Source organism: Ictidomys tridecemlineatus, chromosome 15 (assembly GCF_052094955.1).
Source record: "Ictidomys tridecemlineatus isolate mIctTri1 chromosome 15, mIctTri1.hap1, whole genome shotgun sequence".
Taxonomy (NCBI): domain Eukaryota; kingdom Metazoa; phylum Chordata; class Mammalia; order Rodentia; family Sciuridae; genus Ictidomys; species Ictidomys tridecemlineatus.
The window spans coordinates 28944970-28955955 of NC_135491.1; the positions used below are offsets into that span (position 1 = coordinate 28944970).

The 10986-nt window shown below is 57.1% G+C and overlaps 2 long non-coding RNA genes across 4 annotated transcripts in view; both read left to right on the forward strand.

The window, feature by feature from the left end:
• Positions 1-3918, forward strand: part of LOC144370844 (uncharacterized) — a 30442-nt gene extending 26524 nt beyond the window's left edge. The window contains exon 4 of the long non-coding RNA XR_013430854.1: positions 3474-3918. This is a non-coding gene — a long non-coding RNA (uncharacterized LOC144370844). The remainder of the gene's footprint in view (positions 1-3473) is intronic.
• Positions 3919-4397: 479 nt separating this feature from the next.
• On the forward strand, positions 4398-9017 carry LOC144370846 (uncharacterized). 3 transcript variants are annotated; one of them, XR_013430857.1, is made up of 3 exons: positions 4398-6932; positions 7220-7377; positions 7482-9017. It is a non-coding gene; the product is annotated as an uncharacterized LOC144370846 (long non-coding RNA). The 3 variants fall into 3 exon arrangements; XR_013430858.1 differs by having other exon boundaries at positions 4398-4682; positions 5058-6932; positions 7220-9017; XR_013430856.1 differs by having other exon boundaries at positions 7220-9017.
• The last annotated feature ends 1969 nt before the right edge of the window (positions 9018-10986 follow it).

Consider the following 10986-nt stretch of genomic DNA (forward strand, 5'->3'; position numbering starts at 1 on the left):
TGGGGCAGGCCAGGGAAAACCCAGGGGACACAGGAAGGGAGGAGGCTGAAGTCCCTTGTATGTGGCTGACCATGGGACTGCTGGGGTCAGTGATAGAAGAGAGGAGGAGGTGTGGCAGGCTCCCCTACCTCGGGACAAACTCTCAGACTGAGAAGCCCACCCTCGTGTGGGCCACATAGACCCGGTTCTCATCTGGGACTTCCAGCCGTCACTGATAATGATACCTGCCACCCAGCCTCAGCTGTCCCAGCCCGGGCAGGACCCAGGCCCTGGCCCTACCTGCCGCAGGAGGCTCCCCAGGGCAAGTTTACGATGACAAGTTCTGCCATGAGGAACACTCATTCTGAGGGAGCTGGGCTGGAGGAAGGGGGACAGAACTGGGCAGAGAACGAGAGAGAGAGAGAGAGAGAGAGAGAGGAATAAGAACCAGAGACACACAGTAATGAGACAGAAACTGAGACAGAGGGGAGAGATGTGGGTAGGACAAGGAGAGGGGCAGAGCTAGAGGACAAGGACAATGGCAGAACTAAGACAAAGAGGTGGGGGTGGCGGCAAGAAAGCCACAGAGGAATCAGACTTAGGAAGCACCCACCCCACCAGACCTCACAGAGATGGGTGCCGGGAGCTGGTCCCAGGCCCCAGCAGCGAGCTCGCTAGCTCTGGGATGTGGAGCATGCGCCGTGAGCCCCTGATCCAGGGAGTTCGAAAGGGAAGGGCCACAGCGCGGGGGCCAACTGCCTCTCAGTGGAGAGTGGACACACAGGTGTCCCTGTGAAATGGGGGTCATGATTCAGCCCCCCTCCAGGGGGCGGGCTTCCGGGGGCTATGGCAGCAGCCCCTGGGCTCTGGCCTCGTTGCCTGGATGGCCTTGGCCTCCTCTTCTCTTCACCAGGATCCCCTCCAGCCCTGGACCTCTCTGTGTGCCCAGCAGGCACCGAAGGCACCCAAATCGGCAGCTGTGTCCACTCTGATAAACGCCTGTCTGCTGCCAGTGACAGTGGATCCTGCTTTGGCCCGTCCTCCCTGGGACCCATGTCCCTGCCTGCAGGAGATCTGCCCTGGGGACCAGCCCGGGACACACGCCACAGCACGAACCTCAATAAAGGCAGGGAAAATAATTACCTCAATCCTGGCTTTTCCCCTTTAAAAAAGTCCTGGATTAACTGAGGAGGTGGCACGGGAGGGAGCAGGGGACTCACAAAACCGCCTTTGCACAAGGATTCCAAGGCTCTGCTTGTGAGAGCCGTTAGCCTCGTGATTCAAAGCTCCCTGGACCCAAGGCTGAGCCAAGGGCCAAGAGGTCAGCATGGCTCAAAAGTACAAGATGCGAAAAGGCCAGATAGGGCAGGCGAGAGACCCGCAGGGACATCGTGGCTCAAATGTCACATCCACAGAGGCCGTCCCTGTCCACCGTCCCCACAGGGGCCCTGGTTCCCTCCTTTTCTTGTCTTCGCCGTTTATAGTGCGTAATTTGGTTGGGAACGTTGTTCTCCGTCTGCCCTGACCCAGCTGTGGGTGGGCAGGTCTCCTGGATGCCCTGGGCCTGGCGCAGTGTAGACGCTCTCGCCAGCTTTGCAAAGGTAAGGTGAGTTGATTCCAGTTGTCGGAGCAGCTGGGTGGAGCCGTTCTGGAGCCGGCTTCCGGGAGGGGAAAGGGGTTTGGAAGTCAGGGGGTTCCAGGCAAGGAGCCTCAGTCTTAGGGGACTGAGAACCAGGGTCTCAGCACTCTGTCACTACCTGTGTGACCAGGGGAAGTTCCCTTGTCTCTCTGTCCCTTTGTCCCTCCTTGGTGGGAGGTGGAGGGGGGCAGAGTAGATGGCAGTCACTGGTGTTGTTCTAGTTCTGGGGGGCGGGGGGTGGACCGCCTCGGTGTTGTGCAATTCAAGAAGACTGTGTTTCATGGATTGTGTGGCTGGGCTCCGTGGCGCTCACCTGTAATCCCAGCTGCTCCCGAGGCTGGGGCAGGGATATCACAAACTCAAAGCCAGCAGGGGCAACGTAATAAGACCCTGTGTCAAATAAAATAAAGTTTATTAGAGGACTGGGGGGTGTAACTCAGCGGTAAAACGTTTGTCTAGCATGCATGAAGCTCTGGGTTCAATCCCCAGTACCACACACATTTTTTTTTTTTTTTAAAAATTCTGCTCAGGGGCAGAACACTTACCTAGCATGTGTGAAGCACTGGGTTCGATCCTCAGCAGTACATAAAAATAAACAAATAAAGGCATTCTGTCCATTTATAACTACAAAAAAAAAGGGAAAAAAATTCATACTACACTGAGTCACATGAAATTCACTTTCTCATAGATCAAAAAGAGTCAACTATGGGCAATTTCATATGGTTCAAACTAAAAAAATAAAACAGTAATTATAATAATAAGGTTTGTAGGGACCATAATAATACGGTGGCTTCACAGTATAAGTCCATTTGGTATAAAGAAATGACAGGTCGGAGCTGGGTATGGTGGCACATACCCGGCGGCTTGGGAGGCTGAGCCCGGAGGATTGCAAGTTCACAGTCAGCCTCAGCAAAAGCGAGGTGCTAAGCACCTCAGTGAGACCCTGTCTCTAAATAAAACACAAAATAGGGCTGGAGGGGGGGTGGCTCAGTGGTCGAGTGCCCCCGAGTTCAATTCCCAGTACCAAAAAAGCCTGGTTTATTTTAGGGTGCTGTGTGTTAATGGTGGTGACATGAAAGAGACAAGTCACTTCTTTCTTCTGAGCCAAGCAAAGATGCTCCCTCAGCCTGCCCGGTCCACGGTTGAGGGAAGGGAAGGGCATGTGCTGGAGGAGGCGAGGACCATCCAGGTGCAAGGTGGACCACGGCCTTGAGTACTTGGGACCTACCACTGGCACAAACCCCGGGGTGGGTCCAGAAGGGCTGAGAAACGTCCAGCATGGGGAGCGGGAGAAAGCACTCAAGGAACAAACACCCAGGCTGGGACACAGAGCCACACAGGTGACAGTGACACGCACAGGGGCACTCTTGTGGACACACCCAGGGACAGGCTGACACACCTGCCAGTTCACGGCTGGAGTGTTCCAAAGGGGGGAAAATCAAAACATCACAAAGGGAGACATTGGTGGGAAACATTTCAGAGGCCTCAGGATGCCCAGTAGGTGGCGCTGTCACCAGGGACGGAGGAAGGTGTGGGGGAGGTGCCCGGTCAGCAGAGCCCAGCCACACCTGGCCCAGGAGGTCCCAGTCCCCAGCAGAGAGGCTGACTGAGAAGGACAGAAGTGGGGCGGAGGGGGCTGAAGGGCCACGGGGGACAGCCTGAACAGGGGGTGCCATAGCTGGGGCAGGGCCCTGTGGGACCTGGTCTGGCCCTCCCAGGCCAGGTCCTGACTTCCAACACCTCCCTTTGAGCTGGCTCTGGAGACGCTGGGATACAGGGGAGACAGATAGAGGGGGACCCAGGGGCAGTGACTGGTCACTTCCTGTCTGAGCATCTCTCTTCTGGTCCTTGTTAGAAGGAAGAAGATCCAGGAAGTGAAAGCCCTTTGAGGCTCAGTGAGTGGCTGATCCTGGCGATTCACCCTCAAAGGACAGCGGCTCCGACCGCAGGACAAGAGTCCCACCGTGGGCTGGCCACCCAGACCAGCCGGGAGAACAAGACACTGCCTCGGCCCAGAACTCCTCTCCCCTCTGCAGGGAACCCCCCTGAGTCTCATCCCGCGTTGGCAGCACCCACCACCCACCAGCCTCAGTGATGGTTCAGACACTCCTCTGCCACCACCCAGAGGACAGGCAGAGTCTCCACAGGAAACTGCTGCTGGGGTGGAATGGAGCTGAACAGGGACTGCGGGAAGCAGTTGGAGAGGGAGGAGAAGTAAGAACAGGAACTGGAGAGGGCCCGACAGAACCCCCGGGGCCGGTGCTGGAGAGCCCACAGCCTGGTGTCTGCTTCCAGCCTCCAACAGTTGCCACAGGACCTTTGAGCCAAACCTTGTTTGTATTTGGTTCTGTCACTCATGCCTCAAGCAGTACTGATGGGTACAAACTGCACAGATGTACACACACACACACACACACACACACAAAGAGTAAGACAAGAAAGGACATCATGGAAAGAGCCCTGGGGAATCCCAGCTTCCTCACTTCCCTGCTGTGTGACCTCAGGCAACTTCTTCACCTTTCGGAACCTCAGTTCCCTTACCTGTGACATGAGAACAATAACATCTCTTTTTCAGGATTGTACAATTCCCTTGGGTTAGTCAGCTCTGCATTGCTCTGACAAAATACCTGAGAAAAACAACTCAGAAGAGGAAAGACTTATGTTGGTTCATGGTTTCAGTCCACGTTTGACCAGCTCCTTAGCTCTGGGCCTGAGGTGAGGCAGAATATCATGGTGGAGGGTTTGGGGGAGGAGAGCTGCTTACTTAATAGCAGAGAGAAAGGAGGAAAAGGACTGGGGACAAGATATATCCTTCCAGGGCACCACACCAGTGACGTACCTCCTCCACCTAGGATCCACCTCTTATATTTTTCCACTCCCCTTCCCAGTAATGCATCAGCTATGAGCCCACTGAGGGATTAACCCACCCATGAGGTCAGACCGGCCTGGGTCCCACCCCTTCCCAAGAGCCCCACCTCTGCACCTAGCTGCACTGGGGACCAAGGCCTCAACACACGAGTCTCTGAGGGACATTGCAAATCCACACCAGGAACACCCCTTGAAGGTGAGCCAAGATGACTCACTGCCTGAGGTGAACGCACCCCGAGGGCGTCCGTGAGGGTGCCGGGACTTGGGGATTCTGTTTTCCTTAAGTGACTTCGCAGTCTTTGCCTCTGGGTTGGATGCTGTCAGGAAGCCCAGGCCACCAGGGACCTTGGTGTGTCTTACCCAGAAGGGCGCCAAGCTCCGCTGCAATTAGCCAAGAAACATGCCAGCCAGGGGAGGGGACACTGGGCTCTTTGTCCTTCGGAGTGGTGTTCCTGTGTTTGCCCGTGTTCGGGCATGACTAGGGAAGGATCTTGCTTTTGTTCTGATCCCTTGTGGTCACCGGGTGGTCCTGGGGGACGAGGGGCTCTGTGGGACTCTTTGTGTCCGACAGAACACTGCCCACGCGAGTGCCAGGCCTGCCCGCGGCTGTCAGGGGTTCCCCTTTCCTGGCTGTTACGGGGGATTTCAGACGCTGGAGCGTGGATCATCCAGAGGTTGATACCTGTGCGGCCCAGGCTGCCTGGACCACAGAGGCCCGGAGAAAGGTGAGGCTGGTGAACCCAGGGAGGCTCCCAGCGGCAGGGAGCACCTGGACTGGGTTTTTAAGGATGTACAGGAGTTCAGCGAGGGAAGGAGGATAACTCAGTGGACCAGAGAACAAAGGCTGGTGAGGCCGGAGTGATGGTTGGGCACAGGACCTCTTTGCCTAGGGGTAGTAACCCCAGGATCATTGGGGCTCCCCGCCCACTTCAGACCACAGGGTCTGAGCTGTCCAGGAACCATGGGACCTGTCCTCCCAGTCTGTCCATCGCATCCCCCGGGTCACGTGACCCAACAGGGCAGGCTGTGGCGGAGCCCATCCAAAGAACGTCTCAGTCTTTTTGTGGAGATTCTGGGCCAGGCCTCTTATTATTTTCCATGTTTTGGAGCCTGCTGCCCCTGAGCTGCTGGTGGCCCCTCTGAGTTTGAGGGAAAATTTGCAAGAAATACCCGCAGCCGGGGAGAAAGACCAGGAGGAGTCGAACAAGGAGAGCACGGAGCCGGCGTGGAGGCCCGAGCTGTGTGGAAGCGCTCAGGAGGCAGATGGTGTCTGGGCCGAATCCCTCGAGGGCAGAGCCAGCTGGGATGGCATTTCTGTCACCGGCAACCAAAAGACCCTAATCCACGGGCCCTTCTACTTCCAGCATCCACCAGGGACCCTGCTCGCCAGCCCCCAGTTCTGGGCCGGGTTTCATAAAAGAATCTTCCTCCTAGGCCAGGCCTCTCTTCCCTGCCTCCCTGTGGGCACTCAGGAGAACCCAGGTCTCTGGGAGGAAAGACCTCACGTGGGTGGGTAGGAAGCCCTTACTGGGCGCCGTCGTCCCCCACCCACCCTCACAGCCACCAGGTCAGGGAGAAGTGACTTTCCTCATTTCACAGATAAAGATGTGCTCAGAGGCCCAGGGTTCCGGAGCTGGCCCCGCAGTGAGGCCAGCTCCTCCCAACACTGACTCCCGACCAAGCTAGCGCATCCACACGAGTTGTCCACCAGCATTCACCAAGTATCGGGGCTCCCAGGAGAAGCAGCACGACTCTGGGGTCAGGCAGACGCGGGTTCACGTCCATCCTTCCCTGGAGGTGTGTAACCCGCCTGTCTGTGTGACCCACCTTCTGAACCTCAGGTCCCCCATGGTCAAGGCCCCGGGTGGCTACTCACCCACCCCACCCAGTACTACCGCCCAGCACCCTGGGCTGGCAGGAACCTTCCAGTGGCTGGTGGAACACAGTCCTGGGCCCAGGGTGCCCAGTGGACCCAGGGGCATCCTGGAGGAGACATGGTCTAGCAAACTTTCTTTCCCCAAACCCCACTGAACCAACCCAGTTGGGCTTGAGCGTCTGAGCGGATGGGACAAGACACGGACCAGGACTGAGCTTGTGGGCTCCCCTGTGCCAGCTGGTCCTGGCACTGCCCATGCCCTGAGGCCCTCTGTACCTTCCTCTCACCGTCCAGGGCCAGGTGGGTGCAGGGCTGCTAAACTGCTTGGCTCGTGCATGGATCCCTGCACCTGCAGCAGGGTCGGCAAAGAGGACATGCTCATCGGCTTTTGTTCCAGGAACGAGGGGCCGACCCTCACCCTGGGCGGGGGAGAGGCTTCTCCTGAAGATAAAGAGTCAGAAATGTTAGCAGAACTGCCCACGGGGGTTCTCCTAAGAGAGCGGCCATGGACAAACTTGTTTGTCACTCTTCTGTGAGGAGTCTGAAGTTGCTGAAGCAGAGAGCTCAACAGTGAGTACCTTCGGAAGGCAGGCAGGCAGCGGGTGGGCATGGCAAGGTGGTGGGGACAGGTGTGGATGGCAGGGACAGGAGGACTCTGGCCACAGAGAGGGCCTACAGCATCCATTTTAACTTCTCCTCCCCCCGGAAGCCCTCCCGGGGCACTCCCTCCAACCTACTTTCAGGGTCTGCTCCTCCCTCCTCTAAGCCCTGCACTCAGCTGAGACGTCCCTTCACTGGGGACAGTGACTGTGGTGATGAGGAGCTGCAGGTGACTCACTCTTGTCCCCTCAACACAGGCAGGTGGCTCGTGTTTGCCGAGTGCCTGAGAGAAGGTCTAGCCTCCTGAATGAGGCTTGCCCGGTTCAGATCCCAGCCGTGACTGGCGACGTGCATCAGAGCGCTCTGGCCTCAGTCTCCCCACCTGTGAAGCGGGTTTACTTAGAGTGCCCGTCTGGTGAGAATCCACGGGTCCGTGTGGCGTGTCTGGAACATGGCCCTGTGTGGGTGGAGGCAGAGGGATTAAGTGCAGTCACGAAATATTCCACGTGGCTTTTTCAGACAGACTCTCCATCGTTGGGGCTAGAATGCGACCTCCCAAGAGTGCTGGCCCGGCCAACCAGCTCCCCAGGACTTGGTATTGACCTCTTCCTGTCGTGGGGCACGTGGCCTCTTCCCCGAGCATCACCGTGCGGCCGGGATGGGCAGGCCCCGCAGGCTGATTGATTTTGAAATCTTGTCTCTTACACAGGAAAAGGTCATGTTTGCGGGTGGGCATCCCGAGGCCTCTTTCCAGCAGGGCGCCCTGTCCAAGCCGTGGGACTTCCATTAGCATTAATGGGGGCTCTCGGCAGAGGGCTGGGGCTGGAGGTACCGGGAGGCCCGAGTGCGTGTCAGCGTGGAAATCATTCCTAATGAAGCTGCTCGGAGACAGCTAGGAGGAAAGTTCCAACCTCCACTGCCTGAGTTTGCCAAGAGCGGGTGGGGCTGTGACGGGGGTAGACAGGGCCCCATGAGGTCATATGTAGGACCAGTGTCCCCAGTAGAGCTACCATAGAAAGCTGTTCATCCTTCTACCTTCAGGCAAGGCTGCATCCAGCTGCTACTAGACCCTGCCAGGGGGCCAGAAAAGGGCCAGTGGGCGAGACAGTGGTCCTGCTCTGAAAGTAAGACACCTCCTGTCTCCTCTGTCAGCTTGCTTTGATGGGGACAGGCTTGGGAGAGGAGGCTTCTTGGAGACCCGTGTCTGGAACAGGCTTCCAAGCCCCTCAGCTCTGAAGTCAGAATCAAGAACCCCTCTGCTCTGCCTAGACTCACACTCTGATGCCCTCAGGACCCCTCTGGCTGTTCACAGGAATGGAACCCCCCTTGCTGAATCATGGCCAGCGGGGGCCTCACGACAGCCGATTCCAAAGCTGCCAACCCCTTGCTCCCAGGCTAGATCTGCTCTATAATTGAGTTCGGCGTGGCCGTAGCAGGGTTTTTTAAAAAAAAATAAAATAAAAATTTAAAAATGACTTCCAACATTATTGGAAGCTATTTTCAAAGATAACGTTGGAAGATTTTACAGTTTGAAAAATAATGATTTGAGCTTGAACTCTGAGGAGCCCTGGGCCACTCCAGGCCCGCATTCCCAGGTCTCCAGGCAGCTTCCTGTCACCACCCTGCCATGTCCGCCACAGTCCCCACCATTCCTGTCCCCACCCCCGTGTGAGCTGCAGGGCAGGCTCTTGCTCTCCCACCTCTGCCTGGTTCCTCCTCCCTCCTTCCTATTGCCCGGAGCTAGGGGTGTTGGCATCAGTGACCCCAGTTTGTGGCGGTCCCTGGGGTCCAGAAAGGCCACCCTAGCCCCACTCAGAACCTTTGCCCCTCCACTTAGAAAGCTCTTCTCCTGCGAGGCCACAGTCTCGAATCTCGTGCAGATCTCGGCTCTGGTCAGAGATGCGGTCCCTGCCCTCCCTCGTCATCTCTCCCCCTGCCCTGTCCTGGTTCCTTGATCTTCTCCTCCTGACGTGTAATACATTCATCTGGTCACACATCCCCTGTCTCCACCCCACCCCTCCCTGCCAATAGAATGTCAGCTCCAGGAGAACGCAACCTGCCTATTTTGTCATTGTTTTATCCTCAGTCCCTGGGGGGGGGGGACTTGGCACATAGTAGGTGTTCAATAAATACTCTTGATGAATGAGAAGGAAAACAGAAAGGACGTGAGGCACTGGACCATGGAGGGCCTGTATGGCAGTCTGAGGAGCAGGGACGGGAGGCCTGCTACAGGAGCAGAGTGAAAGGACAAGGTTGGTGTTCTTGATCTTCTCTGGGAACTGCCTCATTTCCGTGTTAGCTACGTGATCTGTAGAACCAGCAGCCACTATACCTACCGTCAGCATCTTAGGGAGGCAGAGACCACGGCTTCAGTCGAGAGAATCAGACACACACAGCACGGGGTGAGAGGAGGAGAGGGCGACTCACCCTAGACCGTCATCTCTGTGAAATCACCCCACGGTAGGGACTGAGCGCATGTGGTGTGTCCTGGTGACGCTCAGCCTGGGAACCGAGGTCGGCATTTGTCCTGCCACGCCCTAAACACAGGGGACTTTGGAGGAACGGCAAGAGGCTCTGAGGGCCTGTATCTTGCTCCTCATCTTTTGAGCATCCAGTAGGTGTTCTTATTCTATTCTCCAGATGAATTAGAGAATGAATGCTCCTGTCTTCAGGAGCAGGTCAGGGAAGGCCAGTCTCTGGGGACAGTGCACAAAGGCAGAGAGGAGGGCGTGGAGGCCAAGGAGAGCGGCCACCTCAGGATCAAGGGACTGCTTCTCCCGGCGTGTGGCACAGGCCTGGGAGCTGGGCTCTGGGAGCCGGGCGGGGCTCTCCTGGGCAGAAGAAGGGGCTCCTTCTCCTTTTTCAGGAATGTGCACTGACCGGGCACCACTCGGTCTGCCATTTTGATGCTCTCCGCGGGCCCAGGATGCTGTAAACACCCATACGCGACGCTCCTGCAGGGTCTCCGGGTTGCCAGCAATCACGGCCATCTGCTCGCATGGCATCACGCCCAAGCCCTGCGCCCGGGGAACTGTGCCAAGCAGCGATTGGTTCTGAGGCGTGCCCCTCAAACCGGGCAGGGGGCCTCCTCTTCTGAGGGGCCTCTGGGGAGCTTGGGAACAAAAGACAGATTTCTTTCTCAAAAAAAAAAAAAAAAAAAAAAAGATCAATTTCACTTAAGACTCAGCACAAAACAAGGAGAAGGGGGAAGAAACAGGGGAGAGCAGAGCGTCTGCGGGTCCTGAATATTCACGAGCTGGCTCTGCGTAGCTCAGCGTCCTGGGGGATCGGAGGCAGGGAGGACGCACTCCATGTTTAAAACATCCTCCCAAAAGTCGCGGTCTGCTCATGCAGGTGCCCGGTCTCCAGCCACCCCACAGCCCAGCCTTCCCAGGGGCCGGGAAGAGAAGTCAGGAGGCCTCCTCTCCTGAGATGCTGCAGGAAGGGCTGGCTGGACCTCCACTAGCAGGGCTACCTGGGGACCCCGAGGCTCTGAGCAGTTGCTACTCAGCTCTGGGACAGGTGGCAAGAGAGTTGTGGGTCGAGATGGGACAGGAGAAACAGTGGCACATCTCTTTGAAGCAGTGGGTGGAAGCTCGGAGCCATGCTTCTGTCTTGTATGCATGCACACAGTCGTATGCGTCCAGTGAGCACGTGGTGAGCCCCAATTTAGCCCTGTCTCCACCGGCACGCAAGACCTTGACCATGTCCCTGACTGGACCCCTCTGGGTTTGTACAAGAGAATCCAGGAACCTCTAGGGTATGTCTTGGTTCTTGCTCCTACCTGGGCCCATGGGTACCCACCCAGAGTGTGCATGGGTGTGTGTGCACACAAGGGAAGTCAGTCCCCACCCTGAGCTCACCCACCTTGGGAGCCAAGCTGACAGTGGCAGATGGGAGCCGGCTTCTGGTGGGGATTTGGACTGAGCTCTTTTCCAGGCATCCTCTCCTAGGGTGGCCCAACCATAGTGGACAGAAGCTACGTCACCTCCCTGGTGACTTGTCCTCAGCCCACCCCACCCAC